The sequence below is a fragment of the Vollenhovia emeryi genome, unplaced genomic scaffold, assembly GCF_000949405.1.
Source record: "Vollenhovia emeryi isolate VEMERY1.0 unplaced genomic scaffold, V.emery_V1.0 DF939207.1, whole genome shotgun sequence".
Classification (NCBI taxonomy): domain Eukaryota; kingdom Metazoa; phylum Arthropoda; class Insecta; order Hymenoptera; family Formicidae; genus Vollenhovia; species Vollenhovia emeryi.
This window is the reverse complement of record NW_011967159.1, coordinates 787,736-808,653: the sequence shown is the minus strand read 5'-3', so window position 1 is coordinate 808,653 and position 20,918 is coordinate 787,736. Positions and strand designations below refer to the sequence as shown.

At 43.4% G+C, this 20,918-nt stretch overlaps 1 protein-coding gene and 1 non-coding gene across 2 annotated transcripts in view; one reads left to right on the top strand and one right to left on the bottom strand.

Annotated features, from left to right (window-relative positions):
* The window catches only part of LOC105561455 (trichohyalin), a 92,825-nt gene that overhangs the window by 23,018 nt on the left and 48,889 nt on the right, over positions 1-20,918 (bottom strand). The gene's annotated exons all lie outside the window — the stretch shown is intronic.
* On the top strand, positions 12,379-12,451 carry Trnaa-ggc. Its single transcript has one exon. It is a non-coding gene; the product is annotated as a tRNA-Ala (tRNA).

Sequence of the window (20,918 nt, the reverse complement as noted above, 5' to 3'; positions counted from 1 at the left end):
CTACCCCTTTAACCAGTCATTTCGCGAATGCGAAAGTTACGCGGTGGTAAATGAACGGTAAGTGCCGTGCGCGTTTTTCATACGTGCCGCGCGCGAAACGTACGCTGTAAAACACGTCGACGTTAAATAATATATTTCTTTTACATCCTCCCCCGCCCGGTCGTGAATAATAAAAGAGACGAATGTTCCCCGCATGGATTTTCCGCCGCGGAAGGAGCCCGCCGCGAGAAGATATCGGCGACGGGCGCGGCTCCTCGGTCACGTGCGACAAATATCGCCTAACGCACGTGACGGCGGATACCGGCGAGCGTTATCTCGTATATTTCACCCCCGCCATGCGAGGCGATATATCCGCGCGTATCCGCGCGCGATTTTTACTCCCGCGAGTTTTGCATTTTATCGAGCGGCAACTCGATATCTCGAATACACCCTCGGCGGATGTATTAGTTATTCCGCGGTGTTATATTCGCCGTTTTTTTGTTGCTGTTGTTGTTCGGAGTACAGGTGCGAGAACGACCGTATAGCTTTGCCGCGCGGTTCTACGAGCGTACACCGGGACGCGCGCGTTGCAACTCGTCGGATCAGTTGAGAGTGCCATCGTGATCTTTTGCAAGCGAATAGAGAACCAAGATGTAGTGTATTCTTCACTCTAGCCTTTAACCCTTTGAAGCATACATTTTTCTATTGAACCATTTTTGTGAAACTTTGTATACAAGTTTTTGAGGTCGCTGATTACGAATCCGTTGTCAGATTTTGATAATTCGAAATGTTTCATATCAGATCAAATAATTCAACTTCTTTCATATTTATACAATCTTGAAGGGAAGAAAATGCGAAAGTACTTTGGTTTCATTTTATCTGTCTTCAGTATCGAAATATAGAAACTATATAGAAGGACTCTCTTACAAACATTTCAGATTGCGTAAAATTTTCATCATTCTATTCTCGCGAAATACAACAAATAGAATCTGCTAGCATAGAAAAACAGATGAAATGCCAACTGTTGAATATCTGACAAAATTTCGTTAAATCAGAAGATCAACAATTCATATAAAACTTTGGATAAAAATTAGGAATCTAAAAGTCTCGAAGAGTATTTTGACATAAAAATTATAGCACTCTATTGTACGAAAATGAAAAAGAAAGTCGATTTCGTAATTTATTATGGATCGTTAATTACGTAAAACATTAATTCACGCAAAAACAACCACGTTTGACTCTCTTACTAGTAATGTTAATATCGAAAGTCGTTAGTTCTTCGATCATGTATCTAAAAATAAAATCTTCAAAGAAACAATACCTAAAAAAAAAGAGTATTTCTAAGAATTTTCTTTCGGAAAGAAAAACTTGTAAGTAAATTTCAGATTTGACTTAAAAAAATTCCCATTAGAGTTTTCTAAGTCACTGATTATAATTCATTAAACCCAACCGTGTTTAACGGCGTTAAATCTCATGGTCTCCACGGGAAGTTTATCTTTGTCCCAGATCTCCATCGATTCCGCCGATCCTGCCCCTGAATTTCGCTTAAACCCCGATGATCCTGGGGCGCATAAATTCGGATACGGCGATGTGGCGGCGTGTCCGGCGAATTTTAGTATCCACGCGAGGTAAAATACGCTCCCTTATTCTCCCTGTCTCCAGCAAACTGCGGGATCACGTGCAGCTGCAACGACAGCTATTACCTGGTCCTTAAATGAAAGGCTAAGGATAGCAGACAACGTAGACAAAGGGTGCGCCCGTCGTGTCTCAGCCATACAGTATCGTAATCCTCCGCCCACGGGAGACTCCAGGCGGAGAAGCCCGTTTATATGTGCACCACGACATATACAGGGTAGCCCGGGAAAATCGCCACGCGGGAGCGCCTTCGCTATCCACCGGGATCCGCAGGATACAAATGTCAGATCCACGAGATTCTGTGGATTTTATAGATTCGAGAGACTCATAGATCTCAGATAGCGGGAAGCCTCCCCGGATTATGGCGATTCTCGACGGTATGAATCTTCAAAGACTCGTCGGATTCGATACATGCGTGCATCCCTAAACTCGTGGGTTTTGGACGTCACGGATCCCCGAACGCGTGCACCTAACTGACGAATGAGAGAGAGAGAGAGAGAGAGAGAGAGATTTTCGAAGGACGATTCTTTCAGACGCTACTTTCGTCAATAACGATTCTTCTTGTTATTCAGAACTGTTCCGCAACGTGTCGTTTCTGGCAACGCAGAAGCGGCGTTGTCCGAGAACCCCTCACAAAATATCCCGTGGATGTGATCCACCCATGCGAAGTATCCCCACGAAAGCTGTTCGGAGCTTTTCCGCATGACTTCCCCCATCGACCGCCCCCTCGTCCTCGCGAGCGGATTTTCCGCGGTCGCCATGGATCCGTTGTTCCTGCTTACGGTAAGCGTTAAACCCCTGTGCGACGAGCATTAGCTCTATCCCAACGAAGCCGCACGCTTACCGGGGGTCCTAAAGCCCCGCAAGCGTCGTTATGCCCCGTTACACGTCTCTCCTCCCGCCGCGACACGTGGACGCGCAAGAGAATACAGTAGGGGAGACACCGAGCCACCAATTAGGTGAAATAAAGTAAATAAAGCCCGCTCGAAGTTGTCGCGGGACAAATAACTTGTCCTCTCTCGAAATCGAGCCTGTCGTCTTGTCAGCTTGGGGAGACGGGAACGTATCTTTCAGATTTATGCGATACTTATTCGACGTTCGACGCGCGGCGCACGTCGTTACCGCTGACGGGCATCCAATATCGCGGCAAACTAGGGGAACTCCGTTAAAGCAAGGAACCGGTAATCCAGGAGGATGGCAAGATAATATACATCTCAGATAGGGTAACCCAAGAACATCCCGGGCGAGCCTTGTCGTCGTGTAACGCGATCGCATTAAGCGTACCATTTACAACCGTTCGGCGCGAAACTACCTGCGACGTGTCGGCGGCCCTCTTCGTCGAGGCCCTCCTTCGCCGCCCTTCAATCTCGACGTTAATGCATCCAACCGGCTATGATAGGGCGGCGCGGCGCGCGCTCCTCGTGCGGGGTTTCTCTCTTGTTACACAATGGGAAGCCTCGCGTTACAAGTGTAAACGGGAACCGGCGACGCCTGAAATACTACGAAGCCTCCGCCCAACCCCACACCCTCGGGTGTGAAAGTACACGCGAATGTGCGAAAGCCCTTTAAGGGCGGACGCCCTTAGACGTCGCTCGAACGGCTGGCTCTTGAATATTTGCGCGGCAGAGAAATTTTGCAGAGACATCGCGACGTAAATCGCGCGATGTTGGAGTCCGCTACTATAATGCCTCGTCATATTCCGTCAAGATTAAATTTAATTGTTAGTCACTTCGGTTAATGTGTCTGTTGCTACGACAATGCCACTTGTCCCCCCGCGTTACTTCCATAGAACCGAGAACGATCTCGTGTGTGAGACTTGAAAATGTTGGGAATATTAAGGGAATGCTGGAGTGTGTGTGTGTGTGTGTGTGTGTGATTCTGCACTTTTCGCACCTTTTGCTCCTAGACCTGTCAATTCGTAAAAACATTTGTGTAATATACAAATTATGTGGCTTTTGTCTACAGACCGACAGTGTCTTACTATTCAGTCAAAGAATAGCATGGTATCATTGAAAGTAAGCTTAGGAGCTTAGCAAGAAGTCATCCTGTTCTCTGATAGTGGGGCACTTTCTATCTGTACGCATGAGCGAGCCTTATAATTTGTGTGTTACACAAATGTTTTCACGAATTCTAGATGCGGAAAGTGTAAAAGGTGCAGAATCACTCCAGCATCCCTTTAACGGTGCAAAATAACTCAATTTCCCGTTTAATCCGCAAATTTTTTAAATCCCCGGATCGTTAGTCAGGGCTCATTGCAGTCCCTTAGCCCCTTATTAATCCGTCCACTCTAGCAGAACTTTCTCCCCGTCGGTGGCGTGTTTAGCCGTATTTAAAACGCCAAATCCTCGCGACGGAAGAGGCGGGGTTGGGCAAGGGGTAGTAAGCGGCGTGCAAATCGCCGGGGTTGTATTTCAACCATCGAGTCAAACGGAATGTACGATTTCACGTCGGCAAGGGTTCGCCCGGAGTTGCGGATGCTAATATTGAATCAACGGGAAGTAAACACGGGTTGTTTTCGATTTCGTTCGCTCTCGCTGGGAATCCAGCCGGACGATTTTTCCGGCCGACTCGCAAAAGGCCGATATGCAAATCCGACTTGCCGGAAAATATCACGCTCAAAACTGTCACGAGCCAACGATACAGCCTTGAAATAAACTGACGGAGGATTTCGCTAGGAGAAAGAGCGCTCAAGTGTGTCTGAATAAATAATTTCTTCTTTCTGTTGCGATTATTTCTTTTTGTAATGGTCCATGGTTAAAAATTACTAGTAGAACTTGCGACTATATTTTGCTTCATTTATGGTTAATTTTATCGCGTACTTAGTGTTTTATTTATGTATTGCTATATTTTTACTTCGATTTATTTATTTATTTTGGCTTAGTTGATAAAACATTCGAATCTCGCAATTATTAGCACGTTTGAGCAATAAATATGAGTTTTCCAACTGAATAATTGATGATCGGGATTTGGCCTTGTTTTCTTACATAGTTTATGATTACTCTGTAATGATTGCGAATGTACATTCGATAATTCATCTCAACGACGATTACTCGAGTGCTTTATACAATTAGTCATAAAAAAAGAACAAAGCAATTGCAGTTACTGCGCAAACTTGCGCGGATCATAATTGACAAACAGCGAGTGTCCGGCTTAACACAATTATAATTCCGCGGCTTGATTTCCGTTTCAACGAGACGGTATTATTATTTGCCGTTATTGTGCCGCCGTGAAGTAACTAATTAGTTGAAACGAGGGCGTAGCTGAGATAATGAAATTAATTAACTTTCGATGATAACGCGGCGATTGAATTGCGCCACTTAATCGCCGTCCCACTTCGAGGTTTTACGCCGGCTTGTTTGTTAACAATACTAAACGGCGTTCATTATTAACCGTATGCGCAATCAAATGACGGCGAAGCGGCTGTTTCCGCCTTGCGGTCTGCAACAACGACAAATTTGTGAAATAACAACGCTTATGCGAGTCTCGTATTTAGCACGGGCTGCGTATTCGATTAAAGCGGATTAAATCGCGGCGTAAGCCGAATTTGATTATCGTGTGCCACGTACATTACTGAACGACCGCATAATTCGAGGGAAATTTTGTTAAAAGTTACAGCGACAACGGATTCTTATTATTTCGTGCCCGAATATTTGTGAATATTACGGGACACGTTGGTTGTCGTTATTCGCGATGTTTATCGTACGTTTACGCGCTTTTTCTCCACAAAGTGGCGCGGTTTGATAGTCTAACGTTCCGGCGCGACGATCGGAGCAAAGTTATAGAAACTAGGGGCGCAAAGAAAACGAAGTAAATTTAGTTTTCAAGTTTTCCGCTATGAAAACTCGACGGGCGGCCGCTCACTCGTCCCGCCGCTTTTTAACTTTCGGCATGAAAGATACTCGGCATTAATTAAAGGATGGCTCGTGTTGTTGTAATCAATTACACCGTGCGCTCGCAAGTTACCGATGTTAACGTCCGGCGTACGAGACTCGAAGCCATTTCCTCGCGAGTTACGCTAGAATAGTCGTCCGGGCGTTCGCGTTAATATTCGAGATATCGTAAATTCCCGGATATTTCGAAACGTTGCCCAGTAATACTCGTTTGATTTAGAAAAATTGGATCCAGACGTCGTTTCCGGTGCACTTCCGTCGGAACCAGCTTCCGGAATACTTCGCGATCGTAACGCGCTTATGGCCACGTGCGTCTATATGCAGACGTATATGCAGGCGATAAATTTCCCCGGTTCGGGGGAGCGCTCCATAATTTCTTCGCCCACTTCCCTCTTACATGATACGGAACTACAGTTGCGAAATGGAGGAACGCTGTAAAAAGAGAACAACATTGCGAAATTAATTCTCGCGCGTGTCTCCGCGCACCCCCGCGGGACGACGAATAAAAATACTCGAAGAGATTCGGAAATTCAGAGCAAACGTTTAGATAAGACTAATCAATCGACTCATCAACGTTCGCGATTGATAAAAAGTCGAGGAAGACAGGAACTTGAGGAGGAGGCTGGGGCAGAGGATCCTTTAGCCATCTTTTTTTACCGACACAGTCAAATATAGGACTACAAATGGAAAATTGCAAGTACCAATATCTGTTTTATTAGACTTCTGAACTGAATGTCTTAAGTATGAAAATGTTCTGCACGCGATCCGCAACTTATCCTGGTATTATTTTGTGCACAAAAGCTAATAAAAAGACTTACAAGCGCAAAAAGTATATTTGACTGTGTCGGTAAAAAAGATGGTTGAAGGATCCCCTTAAGAGCGCAGCTCTCATTTTCTTAGTGGCGTCAGCATTTTTTTCCCCTGAAGCTTCGAACCTTCGGTCGATTCAACATAATTTCGTGGTATTATCCGTCTCCGTCATTGAGTCAGAATTACCTAATAATGTTCCTTAATGGGTAATAATCCATGGTAATGTAATACGACCACGTGACGGCGAAATCCCGCGTTAATTAGTTCGAGACGGCCGAGCCAGCTGAAAATTGTTTGTCTTGGCCCTTCTCGTTGGGCTAGGTCGAAATGTTGTCCCAGCCTAACCCCGTCTGGAATCCCTTCCTTCCGCTTCAAGGTGCACCACCCTCCTTTCCTACCTCTCGTTAAACCTCGCGCGGAGACCCTCGGATCAGTTAGTGTTAGGGGGACGCGAGCACTCCTGGCTAAACCGAGGGTGCTCCAATTTGTCTTAATTTTTCGCGCGCACCGCTGACATCCCCAATTATTCCGCAATTATTTTTCTAAAGCGCCCCGTTTCTTCGTGGATACAAACGAGTATACGGAGTGTCTCCCGACAAAATAGGCGTAAAAAGATGAATAATGGAGAGATGAGTGACTCAAAATGCAATCTCAATTGTTGAATAAATAATGGCGCGGTTAAACAATGTTTTTAGAAGAATGACTACTCTATCATCGGTAGATCACAATCAAAATCGAGATCCCGTCATGTCCGCGAAATTTTAACACCGCGAAGAGAAATTGAAATGGAATTATGGATTGATTTATGTTCAAACTACATTGCTCGCACGTTCTTCCCTCCGCAGCATTTTTCTTCTCAAAGGGCAGAAAAGAACCCGTTATCGTTGATCAGACGCGCGTCAAAGGACATGCAAAATATGCTGCAAAATGGCGGCAGCCCCCGAGTCGGCGAAATCGAGCCGTAGGGAAGTTTCGGTATTCGGAAAGAGTAACGACTCGTGTCAAGGGAGTTACTAAAGGGTAGGGAAGGGCGGGGTACAGGGGGGCGAGACATAAGGTGGATTCGGGGGGATACTCGCGAGATAGAGCTGTCAGGAAGAGGGATGAAGTAGGCGCGTGCCGCCCCCTCTCTCGCCCCCTTGTTTCGTTATTCCGAAGTGATACACAGCAGGTGTCGGAGATCAGCGCCACCCCGAGACTGATCGCGCCAATTCGCAAAATAAATATGTATACCTACCCGAGGTCGAAACGAATGGACGCGAGCCGCCTTTAGGACGATCCAGCGATGTATTTTTTCTCAATATAACCTACTCTGGGGGGGAAAAAAGACAGCAGCCCATTTGGGGGCCCACAATTAGAATTATTTGGATTGTTCGTAACTCTAATCTTTTACGAATTTTACCCCGCGTAACTAAAAATCGCAATTGCTATTCTATCTGCATCCAAGATTTTTAAGTAATACTAATCGATTCTCTCAATTAGTTCTGTCGATATTCAGTGACGCAAAGATAATTTAAGAGGCACTAACCGAAATGTTAAATTGCTTAACTACAAAAAAAAGTTAAAAATTTTTTCCAGAGTAGAGTTACGAACAATCCAAATAATTCGATTACAAATTGTGGGCCCCAAAATGGTTTCTGTCTTTTTCCCAGAGTACCGGATAAATTAAATGAGAGAGACAGAGATGTATGCGATTGTGTGAAACAATTCCCACTTTCGTTCAAGGAGGGTTTTTATCTGAAAATACGCAATTTTTCTAGAAGATCATGATTTTTATCGTCCTAAAGTGAACTCATAGATAAACAGCTTCGCGCAGGAGCAGTTTCTTGCGTCCCGCGGGCTCGGAGGGACTTTCCCGGGTCGCCTGGAGAGCGCCTCGAATAAATAAACGCCCGTCGATCTCGTCCTTCTCACCGGCGAGAGATCCCGCGAGGGGAAACCGGGAGGAACTTGCGGGGTGGTATATCGTGGATTACAAGCGAAACCATCTGCCGGCTGATAAAAACGTCCGCGGCGCGGCGGCGGGAAAAGCTTACTTTCCGAAACGAGATAGAAGCGCCGTGGAAGGTGTACGGGGTCGCGAGGAGGGGGGGGGGGGAGGATAGTCGGAAGGGGGCGACGACGGCGGAGGTGGCGGTAAGAAGGTGGGTCGCGCTTCGGAATTTAATCTAAAGTAGAATCGCGCTCCCCCGAGTAAAGCTCGCTTACACTTTATTTTATTTCGCTTTATACGCTTTCCCGCGTGCTTTCAATGGCAGCGCGCGTCCGACGCCGTTACGACTCGCGAATCCTTAAAGCCTCCCCCGTCGGATCCTCCCAGGGGTTACGGATCCTAAACGATCCGACGTTTGTCCGCGAAGGATTACAGTCCAGGGTGGATTTCTCGTGCTGCCAGAGTTCACCATAATCGGGGTTCAATGATACACAGAGACATAGATCTTTAATCCACGAAATTTTACATCCCCGGGACGTTCCGGGAAGAATTTCGATTTCAAATTTTGATTGGAGATACGCGTCACGAGTGTCCTTTAGTTCGATGTGTTTTTTCGCGTTTGTATTATTTTTGAATTTAGAATTTTCAAAATCTTGAATTTTTTTCCGCTCACAAACAGATGCCTTGAATATTCAACGACTTGTCAAACAAGTTATCGAATGTGTGACAAATCGCTCTTTTCCGACGCGATTAGAAATCTTATACGGAGTGAATTTTCGAAAAATTCCGCAAAGAATTCGCCCAGGTGAGGAATTTTCGCGAAAAGGATTCGCATTCGAGGCCAATAAATCTTTTGGCGAGGGAGAAGCTGGTGGGAGGGTCGTGTTATAAGATCGATCGATTGTCAAAGTGCGGAGACGTGTACGTCGTCCCGAATATTCTCGCGTGAATAGTCGTTTCCTCGTGAGCATCTCGAAAGGTTGAAAAAACCCTTGTAAGAGGATTAAGCAGGATGAGTGAGCCGCGAATTTTCTTCCGAAATACAGAAAGGTCTGAGTATTCTCTCCCATGAACCATACAGTATCCTGTGAAAACATCTACACAACATACATTTGTTATAAATATTGAAAGTCATAACATAGCTATTTTCATATGTATATTTTTTAATCTGTTATTATAGCATTTGTTGTCCTCGTTAAATGACAGATAATTCTTTAAAATCTTTTGCGAATATATTTAATTTAATTGATATCGACAAGCAGTTGGTAATTTAATCACTTTCTAGAAGATAGGAGAGCCTGGTCTCCGTCGTGCAAACACCAATCTTCGACACCGCTTTATTAAAGTGAGATCAAATGCTATCGGGAAATTATCGGCAGCGCACACTCGTTTCGCAGAGCAAATTAAAGTAAGTCCGATGAAAACGCGAGCTTCGTACCGTGCCGGAAATGACGCGATCGTTCGCGAATAGGAATCTGTTCGCGACGCGCGTAATTACGTCCCCCAATGTTCGAAATCTAGCATCGAGTTCTGACAATACCCAGTTCGATGGAAACTCAAAGTTCTAAGAGTACCTGCAATACAAGCGATACATCCACATTTGTGTGTAAAAATTCAAGTTTCCATACGAAAAACATTAAGAAAATTCAAAGGTTGAAAGTCTATTTAAGTTTTACAGATTTTCCGAATATCGAAAAATTTGAAACATTTTTTTCAAATAATGTCCAAAATCTCGACTTCTACGAATTCAAAGTGCGAGGCGTTAGAGAATTTCAGAACTTGAAAATTTTCAGTGATTTGAAATTTCAAGGAAAAATCCTCCAGTCATCTTTTTTATTGACACACAGTCAAATGTCGTTTTTACGCTTCTAAATCCTTTTATTGGCTTTTAGGCACAAAATAATAGCAGGATAAGCTGCGGATCGCATAACAGAACATTTCCATACTTAAAACACTCAGTTCAAAAGTCTAATAAAAAAGAAATTGGTAATAAAAATTTTCACTTTTTTATTTATGATTTACTTGAAACTGGCTTTGTAAAATTGCAAAATTCTTTCACACGATTAAAGTACGTATAAAAATGAAGCGGGAGATACTCGACTTTATATAAAAGACAAAGAGAAATTAAAACTATCACCATATGAAACTGTCACCTAACCTCACTACAATTACCTATGAAGTGATACTTTAAATTTCTCTTCGTTATCCACTACTCGAAATCCGAAGAATCTTAACAACCTTCTTAAATACGATATAAAGAATTTTCAATGCAACCCGAAAAGTCCGAAAGGTAAAATTGAAGTATACGCGGCTACTTTTTTAAGACATTATAACGTGCCGAAGATCCGTCCTATTTAAGGTACAGTGGAGGACGAGCTCGCGTTCGTCCAAAATGAATAAAGACGTCGAGCTTTCAGGAGTACGAGCGAAAACAGTCGTAATTGGCCTCTCGGTTCGGATAAATGCGTCTGGGGTGGGACGGGCGGGAGGGTAAAGTGGCGAATCCGAGCGAATCCGGCGAATCGCTAAATTAAATGACATCCTTTTATTACGCGTCTCGCTGCTTCCTCCCCCGCCCGGTTTCTTCATCCTTCCGTTCTTCGCTTTAAGCGAGACCGTAACTCCCGTCGTTAGGTCTTCAGCTCGGCTTGGCGCCGTCATGCAAATACGAGCAATTTAATAACGCTGCCGAGATATCGCGCGCGCCGTTACAAAGTAAACATTTCAGCTGCACCACGCAACATCCAGCGCTATGACGACGGTATTTACGCAGCGCGTCCCGTCATTCTTCGTCTTTCCAATTAGGGAAGTAAGATTTATTTTTGACCATCGTGGACCCGCGTGGCAACTTTTCTACTTGCGGAGGCTTCAAATGCAGAATCTTATTATTATATTATATCGCAATAATTAAATAATTATTTATAAGCATGTGTGCATGTATATGTGTGGCACAAAGAGCTCAAGAAATTCATAGTTTCGTGAGAATACAATATTTTTGAGAATTTATTTGCAAAATCTCAAAGTAATAATTTTAGAACTTTGCTAAATTCTAACTTCCAAGACTAAATGATTCTAGAAATAAAAATATTAACATTTCCACGAGTACTCAAAACTTCGCGTTTCCAAATTTTTTAAGAGTCGTGAGGCTTCTTAATATTTTAAATTTAAAAAAAGTAATTCTCTCCGATTTCCCAAAAATATATATAATTCAATGTATTTAAATCGTAAAGTTCCAAGACTTGAGAATTCACACAGTTATAATAATTATAAAAATGAAGTCCCTCGCAAGGGTGTGAAAATTTTACGTTTTTACATTTTCAAATTCTCACTTCTAAGACTTGAAAATTCCAGAAGGAAAGGTCTCCAAGAGTATTTGCAACTACATGTTTCTCGGATATCGTGTCCCCCGGGAATGTCAGATCCTCAAAGTTCCAAGTCCTCGAAGCTCAGAAGTAGCAAGTTTTCAAAATTCACATTTTCTAAAGGCGGCATTTACATTTTCGTAAGCTGTTATGAACTCCCATGTAAAAGAGCGTACGGTATGGCGTTCGTGCTACCGAATTACGGAACAAAGGGGGCGTCGGTCGCGGCCGGGGGTTGCCAAGCCCGGCTCTCGCGAGTGCCTACTGCATCGCGCAGATATAAAGCGACGGGGGTGGTGTCGCGGGGATCTTCGGATGCATTTCCATTTCAAATGCGCTGATACGAGCCCCCTCGCATCTTCGCCCGGTTCTCCCGGCGAGCTCACGAAACACGATGCAATCTCGCGTAATGAAACGCTTTCCCGCGCCGGATATCTGCACTCGCGTTTACGGAGGGTGCACGGGCACTTCCGATTTCGATTAGAAATCGAAATCGAGTATTCACGGGGCAACAAACGGAAGAGTCGAGCTCTTGTCGCAAAATTGACTGCGCGTGACGAGCATTGAAAAGTGACATTTTTTTGTACGACACTCGTAGATAAAGAAATGTAATTTTCACCTCGAGCGAGCTGTAATCCGTTGACAATCTCTCTTTATATCGAAGAAGAAAACAATTAAATGCATTAATTACCAGATTTTTCGCCAGGAATAACGCTATGTTTTTTACTTACTATTGATGTTAGGTAAGCGAGAAGAATTTCGTGCGTGGGCCTGGCTAGCTCAGTTGGAAGGGCATTCGCCCGGCAAGCGGAAGGTCCCAGGTTCGAATCCTGGTCTAGTCCTAGCCCGTTATTTTTCTCGCCGAAAAATTTTATTAGTGCCTACCTCCCCGAAAATACACCCCTATTTATTACTATTGATTTTGGAACAGTCCGTATTTCGTTAGAACCTATAGTGGCTTAATGAAAAGTGTTGTGTACGAGTGTTGCATAAGATATTACAAATTATTGTAATTAAGCGTAACGAGCATTACTTGTCATCCCCTTCCTCTTTCCACGCAAATAAAGAATGCAAACTGCAGACACTATGACCGTATCGCATTATTGTACAAGTTGCGATAAAGAATTTGCTGCGCTGTTACAAGTTCCGTAGAGATGTATCATCGCGGGACGGCTGTTATATAACTTGTTACAAGTCTCGCGCGAATATATTGTTATTGCATAACTTCTTACAAGTTATTAAGATCGTAACGAATCATTCATCATCTTCCTCTTCCAGCCGCGGAAGTAAAAATATGCGAAGCGAATCACTGCAGCGATACGCAGGGACTAGTGCGGCGCGAAGTGCAATTAACCGACCAATTAATTTACGAGTTACGGGGCCAAACGTAACGATATGTTTGCAATTAATTTAATTTCCCGGATTCACGAGGGCAAATTAGAATGCGTCACGACCTCCGCGAAATGCGCCGGGCAGCGCATTTTCGAAGCTCGTGCAAGACAATATGCGTCCCGGCGCTCGTGACAATTTATATTCCCGATACTCACGGGCGATCCTTTTTAACGGTTTCTTATCGCGCGACGGCGTTAACAAAAGCACTCGTTAAAGTGATTAACGACGATGAGATTGCACGGGGGTGCGGGTGGAGCGGTGGGAAGGAGGTGGACGAGGAGGCCGCGATACAACCGCGAACGCCATTACGGGGGCTTTATTAATTGCCATCGTCGTGTAATTTGCTCGGCTATGCGAGCGAGGGGATGGGCCGTGGAACTTGGTCGATCGCTCTCGCCTACTTAATTGCTGCTTTCATTAGGACCGTCATGTCACGTTCTTTCAACGAGGCTCGTTCGATGCTGCGCCGCGCGAGATTGCCGCCGCGCCCGGTGATTTATGGATACCGAGCGACTATTTCAACCCTTCCGCCGTGGAGCACGTACTTCAAAATTATACGAGGAAAGTTCTTTCTCTCCGGTACAACGTTTCCCGTAATCTCGTTTCGTCCCTTTTCATTTCCTTCTTTTTCTCCGCGTATAAAAATCTTCCCCGCGACCTCCCGTCTCCCCGAAACTTTCTTCCTCACTCTTTGAACTTGCACGAAAATACATTCTTTTTTTCATAACAACTGTAGAGAGACATTTCCTTCCATTTCCATTATACGTCCAGGGTGAATTTTGTTCGCCCAGTCACACACGTAATTTGAGACAGAAGTTGAAAACTTATCCTTTCCTTCGCAACGCGTTCCCTCACCGATGCCTTAATCACTTTTTTTACTACGATTCTTTTATCAATTGACTAGTTTGAAAATTGTCATTTATCTTCTTTTTGCATTTTGCATTTTTTTACTTGTTTTCTTCATTTTCGTAAATTTTCTATTTATTATTGCGTTTCTTTTCAACTATAATGCGGCTTCTTATTATTTTGCTCTGACTCGGATTAATTTTTAATGTCTGTTGTTTTCTATCGCAATTTCATACAACTGTCTCTTTTGATTAACTGTTATTATATATATTTTGCTAATGAAAGCTCAATAAAGTCTGAGACGTTTTAGAAAAAGGTATTTTCGATCTGTTGGAATAAACATTGTCATGATTTCTAACATGTAGTTTCGCTCGGTTATCGTCCCACAACTTATTTATTCAGCAGGATTTGATTATTTTAATAATTTTTTCCTCCGCAAGTAGCGGAAAGTAATTCTCTTTAATCGAGAGGAATTACAATTTGTTAATAGCTCCGGATATATTGAGCCCAAGTTGAAGTGTAGCGGACCGATGGCGAGAAAAATGCAAGCAGGAAACTCGACTGAAGACGCTCGGAGCGCTAACGATTCTAGTTTCGAAGGACGGAATTTCGAAGCGAACTTGGAGCTTTGTAACTTCGTTGGGTGTAACTGTGAGCATGTCTGCGGCAAAGTGGCCACTTCCCACGAAACGACGTTACAGGAGAACTGGACGATTCGGGGGACGACAACGACCGCAACGACGACGAAGAAGAGTCCCTGCGCGTCTCTGCGTGCAATACACGTTTATCGCTCTATAAAAAACCCACATGCCAGCCGAATAGCGCTCGTAGGCGACACGTGGTGGATCCCGAAGAGAAGCATTAGGAATGTAGCGCGACGGAAGGGAAGGAAAGGAACGTAAGCATGGACGGTACTTGTTTAAAGCGACAGCGAAAACGTGCTCGAATTTAAATGTTACGGAAGACTGAAAGGCAGAGAGGATAAGGGACGAAGAGTCTCGGAAATTTAGAAAATGCAAAGAAATACGGTGGAAAACTACGCAGGAAAGCGCGCACGAAAGTTGCGGCAAATTTTAAAACTGTACACTGAGATATAATCGGTTAATGCAATTGCATAATAACAAACGGATATATTCGACGACAAATACGGTCGGATTTGCAATAAAATTTCGTCGGATATATCCGTAATTTAATCGGAAAACGTAATCGGAAAAATTAATTATCGGAAACACCATTTAATTGGTTCATCCGACGGAGATTTTTCTCAGTGTAGCGATTTAGGAAGCACGAGGGTTGAAGGAGCAGCGAGAAAGTCGTGAATCTCCAACAGCCACGACCCCCGTCAGTTCTCTCGTTCTGCGGCTTCACTCGCAGCATCACCTCTTCCTCTCGGTGCGGCGGATGTGTTCCCGACAACAAACAGACCAGCGACGCATGCACCCGACCCAATATTCAAATGCAACAATAATTGCGCGTCGCCGGCGGAGCGAAAGAGCCGGCGGGTCTGCGCGACGCGGCAAGGGCGAGGGGCGCGCATCTTTCCATCCCTTATCACGCGGCGGGCAGAGACCCGGGGGCTCGTGCGTCCCATTATATCGCGCGACCAGACGCAATTAAGCGGGAGATAGCGGTTGTACCGACTCCCGACGGCGGAAGATCCTCTCTCTGAGAGGCGAAACCGGAGGAAATTCTGCGCCAGCTGCAAGGAACGCTCCTGATATCCTTCACGGCTCGCGCGTTTCCCTCCCCAGTTTCCCACCCCCGTCGCTCAGTGCACGCTTCGCGGTGCGTAGACCGCGCTCTGCTCCTGACGCGTGAAGCGCCCGCCGCCCCAATACCGTCCGCTTCCACTGCCTCCTGTCCGTCGCGCTCTGTCTCTATTTACTGCCTGAGCGTCCCGATTCGCTCCCTCGCCTCCTACCCTCCCCGCGTATCGTCCGACCGATATCCACCGTCCGGATACGTCATTCGGAAAATTCGGGAAACAGCGATTCGGTGTGTTTAGCGTGTAAAATTGCACTAAACTGCAAACTGTAAATTGATTTCTGGAGATTACGCGCGCATGAGGCATCGCGCGCCAATTATTAACGCGTTTACGAAAGCGTAATCCTGATAGAGATGGAAATTTTAGAGAAACGCGTCTGAACAATCTCTATGCGACAGCAGCAATGACGTGTTACTTCTATAATGCGACGGAGAAATATTTCACGGATATTGCGTTAAGGGGATACTGGAGTGGTTCTGCACCTATTGCACTTTTTACATCTAAAACTGTCAATTCATGAAAACATTTGTGTAATAGATCAAATAGATCAAAAGTGTCCCACTATTCGGACTAAATCAGAGAACAGCAGGGTATCATTGAAACTAAGTTTAGAAGCCTAAAAAGAAATGTATTCACTTAAACAAGTTGTAGGTTATGTAACCTTATTTGAGTGACTTGATTTCTTGTTAGGCTTCTAAGCTTCATTTCAACGGTACCATGCTGTTCTCTGATTTAATCTGACTTAGTGGGACACTGTCGATCTGCACAAAAAAGTCACATAATTTGTACATTAGACAAATGTTTTCATGAATTGACAGTTTCAGGAGCAAAAAGTGTAAAAAGTACAGAATCACTCCAGCATTCCCTGCACGAAATAACTTTGACGGTTGAGTAAGATTTCGTATTGACAAATGTGTGCAAATGTGACTTGACGTTTCGCGTCTTAAAATTAGTTTAGAAGGTCTCATAATACTCTTTAAACAATTAGCTGGCGAAACTTGGATAATCCGCTTTTGAGGCTGCAGCGAAACAATTGCTGAGATTACTCGTAATATCGCATCCAACTATCCGTCCATGCTCTTTTCTATCTTCTCCCCCTTGTGCTTTGTCTGACCGACACGCGGCATATCTACTGCCAGCTGCGGCTGACTATACACGGAGTCGCGCTACTCGATGGATTACACCACGTTCGGAAAAATAAAACGTGAAAGGTCGAGCCCACGAGAATTTAACTACCATTTAAAACGAACAAATAAAAATCATCTTCGAAAAAAAAGTTACGAGCTATAAAATACACGAATACAATTCGAAAAACTGCAAGAGCAAATCTTTGTTCCTCAAGTATTGCTATCGTATAAATAGCGTAAACTACTCGTACAGTCGCTAGAATTCAATCAATTCAATCTGAAAACCCGACGCCTTCGAATTTATTCCCGCCTTCCTCGTTGCAGCTGATGAAAAGCGAAACTTCCTCGTACGTACTGGCAAGAAGGGAGAACCGACCGGATCTCCACGATCGCCCCACTGTCAGAAAGGCAAGACGGGGCATAGGATAGCGGAGTAAGGAAAATCTAGGGTGACGATATTGGCAATTTCGCTGTCGCATTTTCATTTCGCCCCGCGCTAACATCGTGAGCCACGAATTTTCGCGGCTCCCCCGTCGCGGCTTGAAACGGAAGGGTGGTTTAGGAGACGGAGACGGAAGACGGAGACGGAAAACGGGGACGGAGAGAGGGATAGTGAAAACAGATTTCCCCGTGTGTCGCCCGTGCTTCCTGCGCGAATTTCCATAGGCGTAATCGCGTGAAGATCGAGACTGATGCGGCAACTCCCTCTCGCCGCCTCTCGCGAATGCAGAAATTTCGCGCGAATAAAAGTTCCGAGAGTTGCGCGCAACTCGACATTACGTTATTCAAACGCGTATACACATCAAATTCTCGCGCAAACACTTTTTATTAAAATCTTCACTTCAGGTTTCAAGGGTAAAAGCCCGCTATTCGGGAGACGTTATCACATAAGTGTAACATTAAAGTAGAATTTTTTATGTTTTGAAATTATTTCTTATCTCATCATTGTCAATCTTTCTTAAATGTAACTTAGTTCAAGTTAAGTCCGGCAAAATTTCGATTTGATGAAATTTAATTTTACATTTATTATATTATAACTTCGGCATCAAATCATATCAAAGATTTATATTCCCTAAATACACTAACAATAAGAAGAATATGTAAAGTTACAGGAAATTGTTTATGTTTCACGAAAACTGACAAAATTAAAAGCAAGCTAGTTATTTATTATATAAGGTAATCATTTTATCAACAAGATCTAAATTTACCACCGTATGTAAATGCACTTTGATAAATGGTCGCAACGTTACCCACCATAACAGTTGTAATTTTGCATGAAATCTCACAGTGTAGATGCATCGTGAATTTTTCCTCGAATAACTCGCGAATACGGGATACGTTTTGTTATGAAATGTGCATTGTATTACAGTTCTAGAAACGTAAGAAAATGTTTAACGAGATGTTTGTACAACTCGCTATTTGCGGAGCACTCCTTACTGCCGTTCTCGGAGAGGAGCGAAGACTTCCGGCGCGGAATTAAAGTTGCAGCAAGTACGGCTCTCGACAACCGGCGCGCGAAAAGCGGATGATAAGTGTGAAGCGTAGCCGGATATATCTGCATACGTGGAATTGCAGCCGGAGTTATAAGCTCCCAGTCGCAGTGGCAAATCGATCGAAATATCCGTTTCGTGAATAATCTCTCGCGCACTCTGAATCGCAAAGTAGTCGTGTACTTTTAGTGAAAGAATAAAGGAGGAGAATAATAAATATCGAACAGTCATTGATGCGATCCAAGATCGAGAACATTACGTCGACTCTCTCAGAAAGGATTTCTGGTAACGAGACTAAAAGCATTCTTAACATAATCACAATCTCATGTAGTAAAACAATGAGCAAAGGAACATTAAGATTGAAACAATAATTCCTATTCGTCTTTCTCGAATTAAACAGTGATTCGCGTAAATCAAATATAACATCATGAAAAAGAAAAGTATATTTATTAAAATAAATATTTTGCAAAATATATTTTATCCGGGCAAAATTTAAAATATATTTAAGTGATCGTAGAATATTTTAGGAAACTGTCTCTAATTGCAAAATAGTAACACTGGATGCAAGATACTTTTAAAATATATGTATAAACATAATGGCTAAATAACACGAAAACATGAAATGCAATAAGATAGCACAAAGAGACACGCGGAAATTGAAAAATATGAAGATAAAAACAATAATTCCTATTCTTCCTTTTCGAATTAAATAAGATAAACTTATAATACTATTGAGACGCCCGCCTAGAGAGAAGGGAAGTCCAGGTTCAAACCCTGGCTGAGGTAGTATTTTTCGCAATAAATTTTCTGTATTAAAACTGGCCGGTTAACGTCGACTAAAAAGTTTGATTATTGTTGACTTACTGTGTGTTGAGATAACATATACCTATACAAATTTAAGTTTATATACTATATATTCTTACCTTTAGAATAAATCTTCTCTCGACGTGTCATAACACACGGACCAGTATCATTTTATTCTAGATTCGAGAAGATTAAAATATTCCTTTCTAAATAGAATTATTGCCATACAATAAATATAATTATCGCTCTATCAATGCTATTTCACGACAGGTCCAAGTGCAATAGCATTGAATCCGGAAATCTTTTCTGCGGGTGGCACGATCGAAAAACCATGGCGAGTGTCTGAACCACCTTCCATCCGAAAAAAATATATTTGGGTTGAACGCAAGAGGGTGCTCGCGGAATTTCGCGCGGATTTAACGAACTGCCGAAAATTGCGCGTTATATTTAATCGGTGGGCGTTTAAAAAGAAAATCGCGATGCCGATACGTATATAACTCGGATCTCGATAATTTTATGCAATTATGCGTGCGCTCCCTCCCCCCCCCCCCTCCACCCCTACGCTCGTTCTCTCACAGCGGTGTGCGCGGGCAGAGTTTCGGGGCGGATTTCAGCGGCCGTCTGTCCTCCGCCCTCTTCCCTCTTGTTTCACGGCGATGCGAGCACGCGTTAATTCCCATTCGTTGCGCGTTTACATTATTATTAAAGCGCGTTTACACGGTCGGCCGCGTCGACGCCGCCGCCGTAGAATTTTAATCCGCGATTCTGCGCCGCGACGCCGAAAAACGCGACTATTAATCTTACGGCGACCGCTTTAGCGTATTTCACTTCTCCCTGCCGCTTCATGTTGGTTCATTACGTGAAAATAACGCCAAGCCCATTGCGTTTTAATCTGGATATGTTTTGGATACGACTCGTATCGAATGGTGATCTGCCTCGGCAAGTAATCGAATCTTTGAATCGCGCACGGTGATTCGCGAAGCGGATGTCCCATCATTATAAATTTAATTAGGATTTCTTGATCCCGCCGAGGCAACCGAAGGCGTTTAAAGCTAACTAGACGTTTGCGAGATGTTTATTTTTGCTATAAATGGTGAATCACGTCCGCGAATACTCATGCGAATCGAACGACCGTTACATGAAAATTACATTGATTATGTAAATTAATTATTGAAAGTTATACGGAATTTCACGTTAATTATTAACGGATTTATGTAAATGTGATTTTGCGCACAATGCTTGTTTGAAATGATTATCGATAACTCTATGATATTCATATCTATATTTTTATCTCACGTTACGCGTCACGTTATTTCAAGAGAGAGAGAGAGAGAGAGAGAGAGAGAGAGAGAGAGAGAGAGAGAGAGAGTGTATAATTCTTTATTTAATTTATAATAATAACAGCAAATATCAATTTATAATATAAATCTGTAATAACAAGAGCAAATATTAGCGTACATTTTTCCAATGTTTTACGCTTTCAATTATTGTTGACAGTTCCTGAAATTATCTCCGGCAAAATACGGCAATTAATTTTATACGACGCGAATCATCGAACAAACGACCGAAGATGTTTCGAGGAATAATATAATTAATATAGCACGGACGCAACGCTCGAGCAATTACACAACAAATTGCAGCAGACTGCGCGACCGCGATAAACAACATCTCTACGTCCCGGGATGTTATTTGTAAAATAAAATAGCTAATTCAGAACGCGCTAATTAATTATGCTTGAAACAACGGGGTTTGCAACGTTCTCGCGCGCGCATTTTCATAGTATGCAAAATCGCAAATAACTCGATCGGTGAATTTATTAATTCGATTAATTGAACGTCTCGTTTCCGAGTCGATGATAGAGTCTCTCTCTCTCTCTCTCTCTCTC